Here is a 16064-nt window from a genome sequence, read left to right as displayed (position 1 = left end):
CATCATTATCATTATTATTAGTTGGCCTTATCAGCTAGGGAACAATAACCTGCAGCCATAAAATGGAGCATTGCTGAAAAGAGTCCCCCAAAGTCTACAATTCAGTGAGGAGGTTTGACGGAACTGAGAGCAGCAGAACATCTACTGTGGGATAGATGTCCACAGACTCTCACTTCTCATAGACTTCTCAGCCACCATTATCAACTTTACCAGCTGGGACCCAGAACTGAGTTCCCACTTGCCCCTCTAAGTGTGACTCCTCCAGTCTATTGAACTCACATGCTGCTCACAGGCATCCCTGGTTGGCCATTGTGAGAACAAGATATAGGACTGGGTGGACCAATCCACCAGGCCTCTTCTTATGTTCTTATGTCCTGGTTTTGGGATAGTTCAGAAATTGCCTCCTCCTGTTTGAGTCTGTGTACAAAGAATCCCATGTGCTCATCCATTAAACTCAAGGAGGATTTGGAAAATCTGGAATTACCTCCTTCTATGTCAAGACTAGACAGCATCTATGGAAACTAGACAGCATCTTAAAAAGCAGAGACATCACCTTGCCGACAAAGGTCCATATAGTTAAAGCTATGGTTTTCCCAGTAGGGATGTATGGAAGTGAGAGCTGAGGCTCCAGTACTTTGGCCACCTCATGAGAAGAGAAGACTCCCTGGAAAAGACCCTGATGTTGAGAAAGATGGAGGGCACTAGGAGAAGGGGACGACAGAGGACAAGATGGTTAAACAGTGTTCTCGAAGCTACGAACATGAGTCTGACCAAACTGCGAGAGGTAGTGGAAGACAGGAGTGCCTGGCGTGCTCTGGTCCATGGGGTCACGAAGAGTAGGACACAACTAAACAACAACAACAATGTCAAGACAACAATGTTTTTTTATTTAAAAAAATCATTTGTTTATTCTCTTGCATTTTTTATCCATTTTTTATGGAAACCAAAGGGGCATACCTGGTGGTTCCTTGATAGTCACTGGTCCAGGCACTGACGAGACCTGCTTAGTTTTAGCAAGGTGGTGGCATCTTTGGCCTCCAGAACATGCTCTGGAACCAGATCCATATAAAACCATGGCACTGAAACACCAGGAGCAAATCCATCAAAGGCCCTAGCTTTAAAATGTCCACCAAAATAATACCTTTTCCCAAAGCCCACTTAAAAGAAAGCAGTGCAGGTGCCAGCCCAAATTCTCTGGAGAGGATGTCATGATGGAAAAGGACCTTTTGATACAAGCTGTGCCTCCAAGCCATGGGGGACCATTAGCTATGACTCCCCTGAAGACCTCTGTGATCAGGCACCAAGATCAGGTGGTCCTTGAGGTATCCTAGACCCAAGTTGTTAAGGGCCTCCAAACTAGGTCCAAGGGTAGTCCAATAAAGACTGTCTTGCAATAATTGAGGTTGACAAAGTGTTGATCATTAAGATGCCATAAAACTCTGTTATTTTTGCTAACATGCATGTGCATGTGAGATACTGCCATCATTCGAAGGGCTTTCACTAGCTCATCTGAAGTAAGTCGTAACGGATCCTGATCCCAGTGGGCAAAAGGCTTCGCTATAGTTGGTTGACACCAATTAGTTACCTTTTGGGATGAATCAGCAGGGAGAATAAGCAGTTGCCTGAACCTTGGCTATGGTTCCAACTTCTCATCAGGTCAAAGCTGAGGCACATGCTTTCAGCTCTCCTGGGACCTTGGTAAATGGAAGCTTCTGCCTCTGAAGAACAACACAAATGTGCATGGGAAATGTCCATGCTGAGTTTTCAAGTTCCCTCATCAGTCTCTTCACTCACTGGGTCATTCATGCTTAGCATCATGTTTATCATGTGATTAACCACTGGGGTGTCTGCAATGCTGCTTGAAATTCTGTTTAACTACTCTTTAATTAAAAACAGTAGCTTATCCACTATGGAGTTTTCTGTTTGTGAAACCTTCTTCTGTGAAAGAATTTGGACTCAACTCTCCTTTTTTAATTCTTTTCTTGGTCTTTTCTTTTTCCTTCTCCCTTTGAGCTAGCAATACTTTTCTCTCCTTGGCTACTTCTGTTTTATTGTCATCCAGGAAAGTTCAGTAAGTGCTATTTTCTACTTTCATATTGGAACACTGGACCATAAAGTTTCACTACCCAGTAAACAAACTTTAATAGAATGGTGAGGAATGTGTGGTCTAGGCTCCAGATGTCACTCAACTCCAACTCCCATCATCCCTGACCACCAACCATGCTGGCTAGGGCTGATGGGAGTTAGAGTCCAGCAAGACTTGAAGAGTCGCAGGTTCCCCATCCCTACTTTTGTACTTAATATTGCAGTACGGTGCTTTTTCAGGCACATGCAGACATATCAGTGGCAGAATTGGGTAACCTGTGGACCAACAAATGCTGTTGGTCTCCAGCTCCCATCAGCTCCAGCCAGCATGGCCAATGGTCAGGGATGATGAGAACTGTAGTCCAACAATTCCTGGAGGACCACAGGATCTTCACCCCTGATCTACAAGAACCATAGCTGCCAAGTTCTCCCTTTTTTTAAGGGAAATTCCCTTATGCTGAATAGGCTTCCTCCTGAGAAAAGGGAAAACTTGGCAGCTATGACAAGAACTACTGTGGAGCTTGTATCCAATGTAGTGCTAAGTCACTTAGCGGTATGCTTACTCTGCTTGTGATATTTTTTGCACCAGCAGAATGTTGTTGAACAAGAGATAGCATAAGTAGGTTGCTGGTAACTTTCTTGCAGAATAGATTGTGCAGTATGTTTCGCAATGAACTTCTTCTGATAGTGCAACTGTTGGGGTGGCTTCCTCTGATGTGCAACATTAAAATGTTTAATTGAAACCTCATTTTCCCAAGGCAATTCATAATTATTATTTTTTTTAAAAAACCCTCTAATGGGTTTTTATAACAGTTTTCCATATATAAGACTATCACTGTGGACTGTCACTGTGGACAAGTCGAGGACTGTGGACCAGGGTCTTTGAATTGACAAATGATTCCCATACAATTCCAGTGATGTGTTCCCATGGGAGCTAATTATTCTGCCATCTTCCTTAAGCCTTCTGAATGGGTAGGAAATATCTGAAAAGGAGCTTCCCTTTCCGCCCCCCCCCCCAATGTAATCTAAGTGTCTTTGTGTCTGAAGCATAGCTATCGAAACAGCAGTTTTAGCCAGAGACAGCAATTTTGGAATGAGACAGACTAGAAGACCTTTCCATTTCAATTTTGATGTGCCTGTTCTGAAAGAAATCTCCAAAGTACTCTGTATGAATTACGTATTAGATTCTATATCCCACCCCCTCCAAGAGACTCTGATTCCAATGTAAGTTAATAGGTGGGATCCTAAAGTCAAACACATAAAATGCTGCATTAATATATTTGTTCCATTTAAAAACAACAACAACCCTCTCAATTGTATGTTAGTATATTTTTTTAGCTTTCCACAAGACACTCTAAGTTAGACTCATCTCCTTTCTACATCTCTTAATGGAACACCCCCACTCCTGGTACTAGTATTTGTCATTGATTTGATAATGGCTGCTTGTCTCCCAAGACTTTGATGTTGTACATAAGAGCCATGGATCAATTGCATCCATTTTCCCCATTACTAGCCAAATATTTGGACACACTCTGTTGAGTTGATTCAAGGCAGAACTGCACACTGTATAGACATATTTAACCTTCGGGAGCTGAACATTTTGTGATCTGGGAGAATTAATAGATGTTTATTCTAGCAGCATAAATGGAAGGGAAGGGTCTGTTTTTTCCTGCAGCAGAAGAAATGAAGAGGGGCTTAGATGGGTTATGTTATGACCCAGGGAGCGGGGGGAAGGTTCAGAAGTGGAATATGCCAGTGAGGGAAAGCAGTTGCTCATGGAAAGTGCCGTCCTAATGGCATGTTTGTTGGGAGATTTTCAAGTGGCCAAATGCATTAGGACTTGTTGTGTGTTCCCACATTTTAGAAAAGCAAATGCTTCTTGGCTGCTGTGTTTGAATAATTCGGGACAGCTCAGAATATACCACAACATGTGTCTTTGGAAAGAGAAATTCGGAACTTTCCAAAGTAAAATATTTATTTTAGAACCACTGTTACAGGAGGGAGCTTTTGCCGTCCTTGTTTGTTTGAATAAACATGCACTATTGTCTGAGGGGTATGTAGAGGGACCACTTTGCTTGCCAGCTTTCTCCTAGAGAACAGCAGCTAGAGTTCGCCAGATGGCGTCTTTTTAAACAGTGCAGGCTCTTAGGGGTGTTTCAGACATTACACAGAAGCAAACCTGGGTTTGCCACAGAATATGCACTCAACAGGGAGTCATTTTTCCCCTTCATTCAATTATCTAAAAAACTACACCCCACCTCCCATCCCAGAAACTGAACTCAACACACCTCCATTTTTTAAAATAACCCCCCTCAAAAATATGTGAAGAAGAAGAAGAAGAAGAAGAAGAAGAAGAAGAAGAAGAAGAAGAAGAAGAGGAGGAGGAGGAGGAGGAGGAGGAGAAGGAGGAGAAGGAGGAGGAGGAGTTTGGACTTGATATCCTGCCTTTCACTCCCCTTGTTGTTGTTTAGTCGTTTAGTCGTGTCCGACTCTTCGTGACCCCATGGACCATAGCACGCCAGGCACTCCTGTCTTGCACTGCCTCCCGCAGTTTGGTCAAACTCATGTTCGTAGCTTCGAGAACACTGTCCAACCACCTTGTCCTCTGACGTCCCCTTCTCCTAGTGCCCTCAATCTTTCCCAACATCAGGGTCTTTTCCAAGGATTCTTCTCTTCTCATGAGGTGGCCAAAGTATTGGAGCCTCAGCTTCACGATCTGTCCTTCCAGGGAGCACTCAGGGCTGATTTCCTTAAGAATGGATAGGTTTGATCTTCTTGCAGTCCATGGGACTCTCAAGAGTCTCCTCCAGCACCTCCTCCAGTCTCACTCCCCTTAAGGAGTCTCAAAGCGGCTAACATTCTCCTTTCCCTTCCTCCCCCACAACAAACACTCTGTGAGGTGAGTGAGGTTGAGAGACTTCAGAGAAGTGTAACTAGCTGCATGTGGAGGGGCAGAGATGCAAACCTGGTTTACCAGATTATGAGACTACCGCTCTTAACCACTACACCACACTGGTGTAGGGATTTATGAAGCCATATCCACCATCAGTTGGCTGCTTATATGCTGAATCATAGCAGCTAGACAGAGCACAGGAGGTGGTTCAGAGCTATATTGTGCCTGCCTTCCTTCCTTCCATCCATCCATCCATCTTTTGCTCCTTGAACCCATGATTCTGAACTGCTTCTTACAGGATTGTGACCTTTGTGTAGCATAGGTACACCTCCATCATAGGAAGGGCTGGGCACATGCAGGGCCAGCCCAAACCACTTTTCCTGCCAGATGGTTTTCCATCCCCCATTCCATGTACAGGAGCTGACTGACCTGGCCGTTGAATTGTATGTCCACACTGGCAGTGGGAGAGAATCCTCTGCTGAACCCGAGGGCAGTTAACAGGATTTGTGACAGGTGGGTGGCATTCACAGCTCTGATCTCCATCCAAGGGAAATGGCCAGTTGCTCAGGAGGAATTGCCAGAGGATCATATTCCCCCTGCTGCCAACTCCCCTATCACCTACCTCCTGAGATTATTGCCTCACTTTGCCTAATGCTAGCTCCTGCCCTGACCATAACTGGGAATCTACTGCACTCTGAAGAGCTAAAATAAATTCAGAGAGTTCCTCCACCCTCAAGACTGGATGCCAATGTTATTAGACCATCCTAGCCATTACATCTTCCTTCTCATTTTTCTGGAACTTTGAGAAATACAAGCTGAAGGAAGTCCGGATGTGGGAGCAGAATGGAAAACACTAACACACTAAGTGCGGCGTTTTCTGGGTTTCCTTTTGCAGTCCTATTTTTTCTTGATGAACAGCTGTAAACATTGGTATAAAACAGAACATATTTTCCTTTAACAGCAACAACAAAAAAGCTGGAAGCCACAAGAGTAAGTGCCATAAGGAAGCAGAATTTCCCAAAGGGTTCTAAATCTGATTTTATAATCCTCCCCCGCCAAAAGAGTCCCTTGGAATTAGTTGGCATCAAAAACAGGAAATTTGACAAAATAATATAGTGTTATTGTTTTTTAAAACCAGCTGGTTTCAAAGTTGGGTATGAAAAATGCTACATTGAACTATGGACTACCCTTGGCCAAGAAAACTCCTTAGTTAATTCCTTGAATTTGACTAATGGCTATGGCCCAGTTCAGATGTAATGGTGAGCCATAAAAGGTAAAGGTAAAGGGACCCCTGACCATTAGGTCCAGTCATGACCAACTCTGGGGTTGTGGTGCTCATCTCACGTTATTGGGCGAGGGAGCCGGCGTACAGCTTCCAGGTCATGTGGCCAGCATGACAAAGCCGCTTTTGGCGAACCAGAGCAGCACACGGAAACACCGTTTACCTTCCCGCTGTAGCGGTACCTATTTATCTACTTGTACTTTGACGTGCTTTCGAACTGCTAGGTTGGCAGGAGCTGGGACCAAACAGCGGGAGCTCACCCCATCGCGGGGATTCGAACTGCCGACCTTCTGATCGGCAAGCCCTAGGCTTTGTGGTTAACCCACAGCGCCACCCATGTCCCATACTGTGAACCATACTGTGAACCATACTGTGTGCTATAAGGATGAGCAGGCAGCAGGGCTTTTTTCCAGCCGGAACTCGCCGGAACTCAGTTTCAGCACCTCTCAGGTGGGCACCATTGCCATTCTAAGAGAATGAGGGGTAATAGCACTGGAAAGCAGCAACCTCTGTCTTCTCATCTCTCCTTTCCCGCTCTGTCTTGTGAGAGGGGAGAAACTTAAAAGTCAATTTGTGGTTATTAAAATCAGTTAAAACATATGACAGTCAAAAGCCAAGCTAAAGAGGTGTGTCTTCTGTGGAAAGGGGATTTCATAACTTAGGGGCTGACACAAAGAAAGCCTTTTCTCAGCCTGTCCCTCTGCTGACTTCTCAGGGTGGTAGAAGCGGGGCGCCTCTCTTGATGTTACAACCCGAACGAGTCTGTAGGGAAAGAGGCAGCTTTTCAGATGTTGTTGTTGTTTAGTCGTTTAGTCGTGTCCGACTCTTCGTGACCCCATGGACCATAGCACGCCAGGCACTCCTGTCTTGCACTGTCTCCCGCAGTTTGGTCAAACTCATGTTCGTAGCTTCGAGATACTGTCCAACCATCTCGTCCTCTGTTGTCCCCTTCTCCTAGTGCCCTCCATCTTTCCCAAAATCAAGGTCTTTTCCAAGGATTCTTCTCTTCTCATGAGGTAGCCAAAGTATTGGAGCCTCAGCTTCACGATCTGTCCTTCCAGTGAGCACTCAGGGCTGATTTCCCTCAGAATATTTTCAGATATTTGTGGCTAATTCAAACACCTTGAGTTGGGCCCAGAAAGGAAACTGGCAACTGGTTATATGAGTTCTAAATATAACAGTGATCAGCAGACAGTGATCAAGCTACTGTATTTCGGACCATTTGAGGGTAGCCCCCCAACAGAGCATGTTGCAATAATCCAATCTGAAAGTTGCCAGAACATGGAGTACCAGTGGCCAAGTCAGCTCTGACCAAAAGGAGTCATAGTTGGCAAAGCAGCCTGAGCTGGAAATAGGCATTCCTATCTACCCAGGTCACCTGACAATGTTGTAACAATGTTGGATTCCGGGTAGATTTGCTCCTTCCAGGAAAATCGAGAACAGGCTGATTCTGCACCTATTGAACCCAAGAACTTAGAACACGTAACCTTCCTGTCTTACCAGAACTGAGCTTCAGCCCTGATAAGTATGCATGAGTTTATCTGTTTATCAAGTTCATTTGTGATAAATACATATCTGATTATGGAGTGTATGTGTACCTAATATGCATATAATATTATGCATACAATAATGCAGCTAATAACATGTATAATGTGCAGGAATTGTTCTGTATTTTCAGGCAAAACTGATTTTAAAAAATAACCTCCACAAAATAAATGAGTGAGGTGAGGATAAGATTTTTCTTTTCTTTTCTGCTGATAAGCTTGACCTTGAGATTTTTAGACAACTCTATCCCTGTCCATGGTTCTGTTTCCTTTCCGCTGCCTCTAGCCTCACTCTGCTCCTCTTTACCCTTCATCGTGAGAGGAAGTTGGTTGGGCTGGGATACCAGCACACAGACCCCTGTGGCGCTTGATAATCAACTGAGCAGGGCCACATTCACACTATACATCTGAAACACTATGACGCCATTTTTTACCAGTCATGGCTTCTCCCAAAGAATCCTGGGTGCCGCAGTTTATTAAGGGTGCAGAGCAATGTTAAGAGACCCCTATTCTCCTCCCGGAGCTACAACTTCCCAGAGTGGTTTAACAACCAATCTCTCTTCACAGTGAGCTCTAAGAAGGGCATAGGGGTCCCCTAGCAACTCTCAGCACCCTCAACAAACTACAGCTCCCAGAATTCTTTGGGGGACGCAACAACTTTTTAACGTGATGTCCTAAATGTATGGCGTGAATGTGGCCTTTATGTCTTTTGAACCAGGCTGTGCTTGGTATAAAAAGCAAAGCAGATCCAACAACCAGAAGCCTATGATTCATTCTACTCATGTAAAAAGACGCTGATTCCTGGACTGTCTGCAGCAGGGGCGGAGCTTGATGCTCCGCCACCGGGGGTGGAGAGCAGGCGCACTGCCCCCAGGGACCGGGAGTGCGTGTTCTGGGGGCGTGGCACGACATGCATTTTGGGGGCGCGGTGTACTGTGCGCAGGGGCGGGACGCACATTTTGGGGCGGGATGTGCCACCCGCAGAGGTGGGGGCGTGTTTGGGGGGCGGGGCGGGCAGCCACAATGGCGCCCCTGGGATCACGCAGCTCGGGGCGGCCCACCCCCACCGCCCCTATTTTCCTATGCCCCTGGTCTGCGGGCCAGATTTAGAAGGCAATTGGGCCGGATCCGGCCCCTGGGCCTTAGTTTGCCTACCCATGTGCCAGAGCAAGGAGAGGCCATCAGTTACCTTTTCACAGATGGTGCCCAGTGTAAACAATACTGAATTAGATGGACTAATGGTTTGATGTAGTATAAGGCAGCTCTTGATGTTCCATGAAAGTGGTGCGACTATCCCAAAAACAATAGATCACCAAAAACCTACAATTCCAGAGAAAAGAAATTGCGGAAGCAACCACAAATGTGTAGTCACTTTTAGAATGTGGAAATATTATGGTGTTACAGTGAACACTTCTAAAGGAGTGTGTGGGAGTCCGCTGAGCTACACTATAAGCAGATCTTATTGGGTGAAATCCTGTCTCCCCCTGCACATTCATTTTTTCAACACTTCCATAATAACTGCACAGTCCTCCCATGATTGTATAATCTCAATTGTGCAAATGTACTGGATTGCAGCCAGTAGCACTGCTAATTTCTTGCTTTAACCTTTTCATCTCTATCAGGACGGACAGTGAGGAATGTAGCTACCTCACACACTTGTTCTTGGTTTTTAAAACTAACCATTGCATAATATGAGCAAAATGTATTAAATTCTAACCCAGTCGCCTTGAAATTAGCCCACCCACCGTGTCAAGCCTTGAAAAACAGGCAAAGTTCCATCGGATCAGTAACGATTTGGCAATGTCTCTACGGTTAACTAGAAGCCTGCCCTTTACATAATTATTTTATGCAACAATATTAAATGTTATTAAACCTTGAAGTAGTTGTGTAAATCAAGTGACAGGCTTTTCATGTATTGTTACCTTCGTTTTTATGAATTAGCATGCTGAATGCTCCCGTTGAAGCCAATGTTTTCATTGGCTGCAAACCCTGGTTAGTTCCAAAGAGGTATTTTAATAAATAGAGCATTAAGAAAGTTTGAAGCCATTGGGTCAGAAATAGGTTGGGTGTGGTGCAATCATGACTGAATGCCATCTGGGGATGTTATTATTATTATTTATTGAACTTACTCGTCACTTTTTAATATAAAAAAATTATTCAAAATGACTTAAGAAATAAGTAACACATACATTAAAAGCAACATAAAAACAAAGCAGGGGGAGATCTAAAGCTCACTCATATTTTTAAAAGGCAGGGCTAAAGCATCTGGTGGTGAGAGCTGGACCATAAAGAAGGCTGATCGCCGAAGAATTGATGCTTTTGAATTATGGTGCTGGAGGAGACTCTTGAGAGTCCCATGGACTGCAAGAAGATAAAGCCTATCCATTCTGAAGGAAATCAGCCCTGAGTGCTCACTGGAAGGACAGATCCTGAAGCTGAGCTCGAATACTTTGGCCACCTCATGAGAAGAGAAGACTCCCTGGAAAAGACCCTGATGTTGGGAAAGATGGAGGGCACAAGGAGAAGGGGACGGCAGAGGACGAGATGGTTGGACAGTATCTCGAAGCTACGAACATGAGTCTGAACAAACTGCGGGAGGCAGTGGAAGACAGGAGTGCCTGGCGTGCTCTGGTCCATGGGGTCACAAAGAGTCGGACACGACTAAACGACTAAACAACAACAAAGCATCTCACCCATTAAGAAGCCTGACCAAAAAGAAATGTTTTTGCCTGATGCCCAAAGACAAGTAATGATGGTACCAGGCAAGCCATCCTGGGGAGAGTGTTCCTCAATCAGGGAGCCACCACTGAGAAGGCCCATTCTTGTGTTGGTACCCTCTCATCGAAAAGGACTTCAGATGATGATCGCAGGGTCCAGATAAGTTCATATGGGAGGAGGCAGGACATGAGTGAAGCAGTCCTGTTTTGCATTTGCTGGCTAGGAATATCCTGGTTGGCCAGCATACACCAAACTCAGTACTTTGAGCAGAGAATATGAACATCAAATCACTCTAATAAGGATTTTTGTGATTGAGGAGGCTTCTTGATAGAGGGACATTCTTTTTTCGTATTTTGTAGCAACAAAATTTTGTGTGGTGTGCTAATCCAGTATGTCGGTGAATTGGCAAAATAGGCATTTTCAAGCTTTCTGAATTCATAGAGGTTTTTTTAAAAAGAAGATAAAGAAGATATTTTATTTTTATTGACATGGGTATGGTATGGGTCCCAGAACAGTCCTCTTGTTGCCAGTGGGGAAGAGGGGAGGGAAATATTTCAAGCTTCTGCACAAACCATTACTTTGCAGAAATCCCAGGTTTCTGTTGCAATCTCCCCATACAGACAAAAATCCTACTGACAAGCTTTCCAAAGATTATTTGTGAAACACTTTTTGTAATAATAATTAAAAAAAACATCCTGAAAAAGTGCTTATCTGGATGCCAATAAATTGCTGGCTCTGGCTTGATCGATGGCCACTTCAAGGAGTTATTTTTTTCTAATGGATTGTTTGGAAGAAAGGGGGGAAAAATAGATGTGGAATGTGGGTTGAATAATATTCTCAACAAGAACTCACACCATAAATTGTATTTAGTATTTCCTGCAGCATTGAATTATGGGATGGCAGGAGAAGGTGAAGGCAGCTGGGCTAAGTTCTCTAATGGCTTGCTCCTTTTTTCATATGCTGTGTTAGGTGACTAATGACCGATAACTAGAATTTAGAGCGTAGCTCAGCTCTCAAGCCATATTTCAGTGGGCTTTGTAGGCAACCTTTGCTGAAAGTAGAAGTACTGTTCTCTGTGGTTCTGCTTGGCCAGAAACATCTCTCTTTGGACATGACCAGTTGAGGCATCAGATTGTGCTTTTTCAGCAGATTTGAACTTTGCAGATGTGTTTTTTATATACATACAATTGCCGTGGCTGGGATCCAAAGAGGTACATTTAAAGCTTGCCTTCACCCAATGAGAAGTCAAAAAGAAAGTAAATTACCCAGTTGAGGAGGAAACTTCCCTGCACCGTGCCTTATTGAAAAATGCTTTTTCCAGCTCCCAATAGTTTTATTCTTATTATTAAACATATTTGTTAAAGTTAAGTCCCACTTTTCCTTCAAGAATCTGTCATTTCTGGTTCTCTTGGTTTCTCTTTTCCCAACCTTAAATTAAGTTCTCCACATTTCTGCAGCAATTTCCAAAGCTTTTGTTAAAAATCCTCGTGAAAAATCACAATTTCTCCCAATTCCATTTCTATATGCAGCCTTCACTAATGCATTCATTCTGCAAGCATTTTTCCAGAACTGGAAGAACACAGGAGCAGCAAAGCCTTGCAATTTGCCTTGGCCCTGACAAACTTGTATTGTTAATCAGAGTAATTAGGATTTAGTTGGGGCATGACAAAGACCTGTACCTTATAAAAACCCCAAAGGCCATCTATTTTCTTCCCAGCTCCTAGCAATTTTCTATTGTCATTCATCAATGCTGGCCCAGTGGGAGGGCAGCATAGACCTGACGAGCTAAAGTCTGATGAACTTTCTTTCTTTCTTTCTTTCTTTCTTTCTTTCTTTCTTTCTTTCTTTCTTTCTTTCTATGTACCAAAGCTACAGACCATTAGGCAGGTTCAAAAAGTCTGGGTCTGTTGCTCTGAGCATCTCTACACAGATTGGAGTTGTTGGAAAGAAGGCTTCAGTTAGTTATTCATATGCTGCTGAGCAATACTTTGGCCACCTCATGAGAAGAGAAGAATCCTTGGAAAAGACCCTGATGTTGGGAAAGATTGAGGTCACAAGGAGAAGGGGACGACAGAGGACAAGATGGTTGGACAGTGTTCTCGAAGCTACGAACATGAGTTTGACCAAACTGCGGGAGGCAGTGCAAGACAGGAGTGCCTGGTGTGCTATGGTCCATGGGGTCACGAAGAGTCGGACACGACTAAACGACTAAACAACAACAATGCTGCTGAGGCTGACTCAAACTACATAGGAAGTTACTAAAGGATGGTTAGTGTCAGGGCAAAGCATGGCTAGGATTCTTTATACTATGTGATTGGCTCTCTCTCTCTCTCTTTTTTTAATTGTTCATTTTTTAAAAATTATACTTTTCAGGTTTATACATTTCACTGATTTTACAATCATTTTAACATTTCGAAACTTGACTTCCTTCCCCCTCTTTCTGCGGTTCCTTAAATTTATTTTTAATATCTTCTGCATATCCAACTTAATTAGTTTATTTATGCATCTACTTTAAATACATACTCTTATGAAACTGCAGGTTATTACAATAATCCTGCCAATGTTCTTATCTGTTTACACTTTTTAAGAATCTGGGCAATCGCGACAATTAAAAGGCTGTCACTGATTCCCCAGCCGCTCTCATCAGGAAGCAATAAAACATGATGAACCTACAAAGAGGAAACTTTTCATTAACGTTGCTGGGAACATTTGCTGAGTGAGGCTTACGTATGAACATCATGGAAGGATCTTGGTCACAGCAAAGGGCACTGCTGTGTAACAGAGCACAGTATTAATTCCTTGTGTGGAAGCTTTTAACTCTGCTTCCAGCTAAATTGTGGGGAAATGATGCCACAGCAATGCTATAAGATTCCAGTGTGCAAGTAGAAGGAACTTGTGAACGGTCAGCTGTTTTCTCTCTGTAAAGATGGCTGCTGTTTGGATGGAGATACTGGTCAGCTTGAACTTCACCAGTTTGGGGTGCATCTGGTTTTTTTTTAATGGAATCAGTTAACTAAGTCAGCGATAGGCAATGAAGCTGAATGGTGGAAGTCTTCACACACTGCATAGTTAAAACTATGGTATTTGCAGTCATGGACACTAGCTTGGATGACTTTAAAAGGGAATTAGACAAATTTATGGAGGGGAAGGATATGGTTCTGCCTCTATGGTTAGAGGCAATTATGCTTCTCAATATCAGTTGATGGGAACCACAGGAGGGGAGAGTTTCCCTATGCTCTTGGTTTCCCACAGACATCAGGTTGGCTACTGTGAGAACACGATGCCGGACTAGATGGGCCATTGGCCTGATCCAGCAGACTCTTCTTACGGTATATTCTTATGCTAATGTGGTGACCTTCTGATCTTGTTGGACTCCGACTTCCATCAGCCTGGGCTGCAGTGCTTTTTTCCTGGTGGTACTCAACGGTACACAGTACCAGCACTTTCCCCCTCCCCTCGAAATCTTAAGATAAGGTAAGTGGAGGGTGGGGAGAGCAAGTGAGGAAATGGGCCCGCTGTTGACAGGGTCCTCAAATCCTCCTGTCTCTTTCCCAAAGCTGGACAAGTGCTTACCAGGGTAGCATATTACCAAGCTCCGCCGCTACATTTGGCCTCTAAGCCTGAGGTCCCCCCATCAGTGCTGTAAGCAGAGATGAACTAGCAGTATGAGACAACTCCATACGGTCCATTTTATTTCCACAACAGTCCTGTGAGGCAGATTTTATTTATTTATTTAGTACATTTTCATTCTGCCTTTCTTCCATCATGGAAGCTTAAAATGGCATCCATGGCCATTTCATCTTCAAAGATAAAACTGCCCTCCACTGAAAAGGGTTATCATTTGTCTGCCATCTGAAGATTCATCCATTCTTAAGAGGTCTTCCCCCCCCCCCGCCCCACCCCCGAAACATATGAAAATTGCAGGGGTGGATCCTTCAGCTGAGCAGTATTAGAAACTCACTTGGAAAAGCACAAATCACAGTACATAATGGGAGACAGAAATATTACTGCATCATTCAATGCAATACTGTTTTCCCCCCTGGAAATGATAAATTATTTTTAGATGGTAGAGTTTGTCCGATCATGCACACATTCCTCAAGGATTTGATGTTTTATTTCCCATATTTTGATCTTGTGCTGAATAAAAAAGTGATTTCCTCCCCTTAAGGGGAGTAAAGCAGGTCTTTTCAGGTCACAACTTCTTAGTAACAAAGAGTTGTTAAAGTATGCCAATTTTATAATATAGAATTTATGGCCAAAAGGGTCAAAGGGGAGTTCCGAAAGGAATTCAGCAGACCTGCATAGTAAATCACAGCCCACTAACAGCATCTCAGTAGTGCGGAAAGTTAAAACAGTGGACTCCATATTGTACTGCAGGTTAATGAAAGACACTAGGAGAGTTGGCTTACCTTTCTTAGCACCACCTACTTTGGATGTGATTCGTAGCACTCTGTTGAATTCCAGTGACTTCTTGTGAACTGTGCTGCAACAAAAAACATATATAAACATACCCATTACACACAAGTTAAGCAGGTAGGTTCAAAACAGATGTTTACTCTGCATTCCAATGGATGCTTACCTGGAAGTACACCAAGCTGATCACAGTGAGACTTACTTCTGAGTAAGCATGCGTAAGTATGCTCCTAAATTCCCATACCTTAGCTCACAGATGGGAAACCTGATACCCTCCAGATGTTGTTGGAGGACAACTCTCCTTGACTCTTTCCATTGGCCATGCTGGCTAGGATTGATGGGAGCTGGAGCTTATCAACATCTTGAGCACCACAGGTTTTTCAACCCTTCCTTAGAGCCAATTCATACAACCATCATTTGAAATATGTGAAACTTCCTTAAATTGGCTGCAACGCAATGCAACTAGCGGTGTTTAGCACTCATGCAATTTAGTTGGGACTCTTGACTTGGTGCATCAGAAAATAGTCCACCTCAGCCCTGAAGCTTCAGCGGCTGCCTGATTTGACTAGAACAGGGGTAGTCAACCTTTTTATACTTACCGCCCACTAATACATCTTTCTTAATGGTAAAATTTCCTTACCACCCACCAGTGCTCGATGGAAGGAGGATTCAGCTTGTGCCATAGAATCCCCCCTACCGCCCACCTGGAAACCTGAAATGCCCACTAGTGGGCAGTAGGGACCAGGTTGACAACCCCTGGACTAGAGGTTTGGTTCTGAAACCTATTTGGAGAAAAAAATAAGCATTGTCATCCCTTGTGTGTTATGGAAACATTTTTAAATGGCTATAGCTTTTTCCCCTGACAAAAGTGGATGGAATTTGCAGGCATAGTAGTCCCTCTAGAGTAAACAAAGTCTGCCAAATTACAGACAAATAGTTTCAGGTTTTGTTTTCGTCTTTTTAAAAAAAAGAAAATTGAACTGAGCACTTTTAAACCTGGGCTTTAAAAATGGTTTTTAGGGTGTTTTTGGTACAGTTGGGTGAAGCTTGCAGACATGATAGACCTTCCAGAAGGGATGAATCCAATATTCAGCTTTATTGCATGTCTTTGAGTTCTCATGTGTAATTG

The 16064-nt window shown here is 43.7% G+C and overlaps 1 long non-coding RNA gene across 1 annotated transcript in view; it reads left to right on the top strand.

The window, feature by feature from the left end:
• The window catches only part of LOC148686360 (uncharacterized), a 31405-nt gene that overhangs the window by 11692 nt on the left and 3649 nt on the right, over positions 1-16064 (top strand). The gene's annotated exons all lie outside the window — the stretch shown is intronic.

Source organism: Zootoca vivipara, chromosome 3, assembly GCF_965207765.1.
Source record: "Zootoca vivipara chromosome 3, rZooViv2.hap1.1, whole genome shotgun sequence".
NCBI classification, from domain to species: domain Eukaryota; kingdom Metazoa; phylum Chordata; class Lepidosauria; order Squamata; family Lacertidae; genus Zootoca; species Zootoca vivipara.
This window is presented reverse-complemented; position numbering and strand designations above follow the sequence as displayed.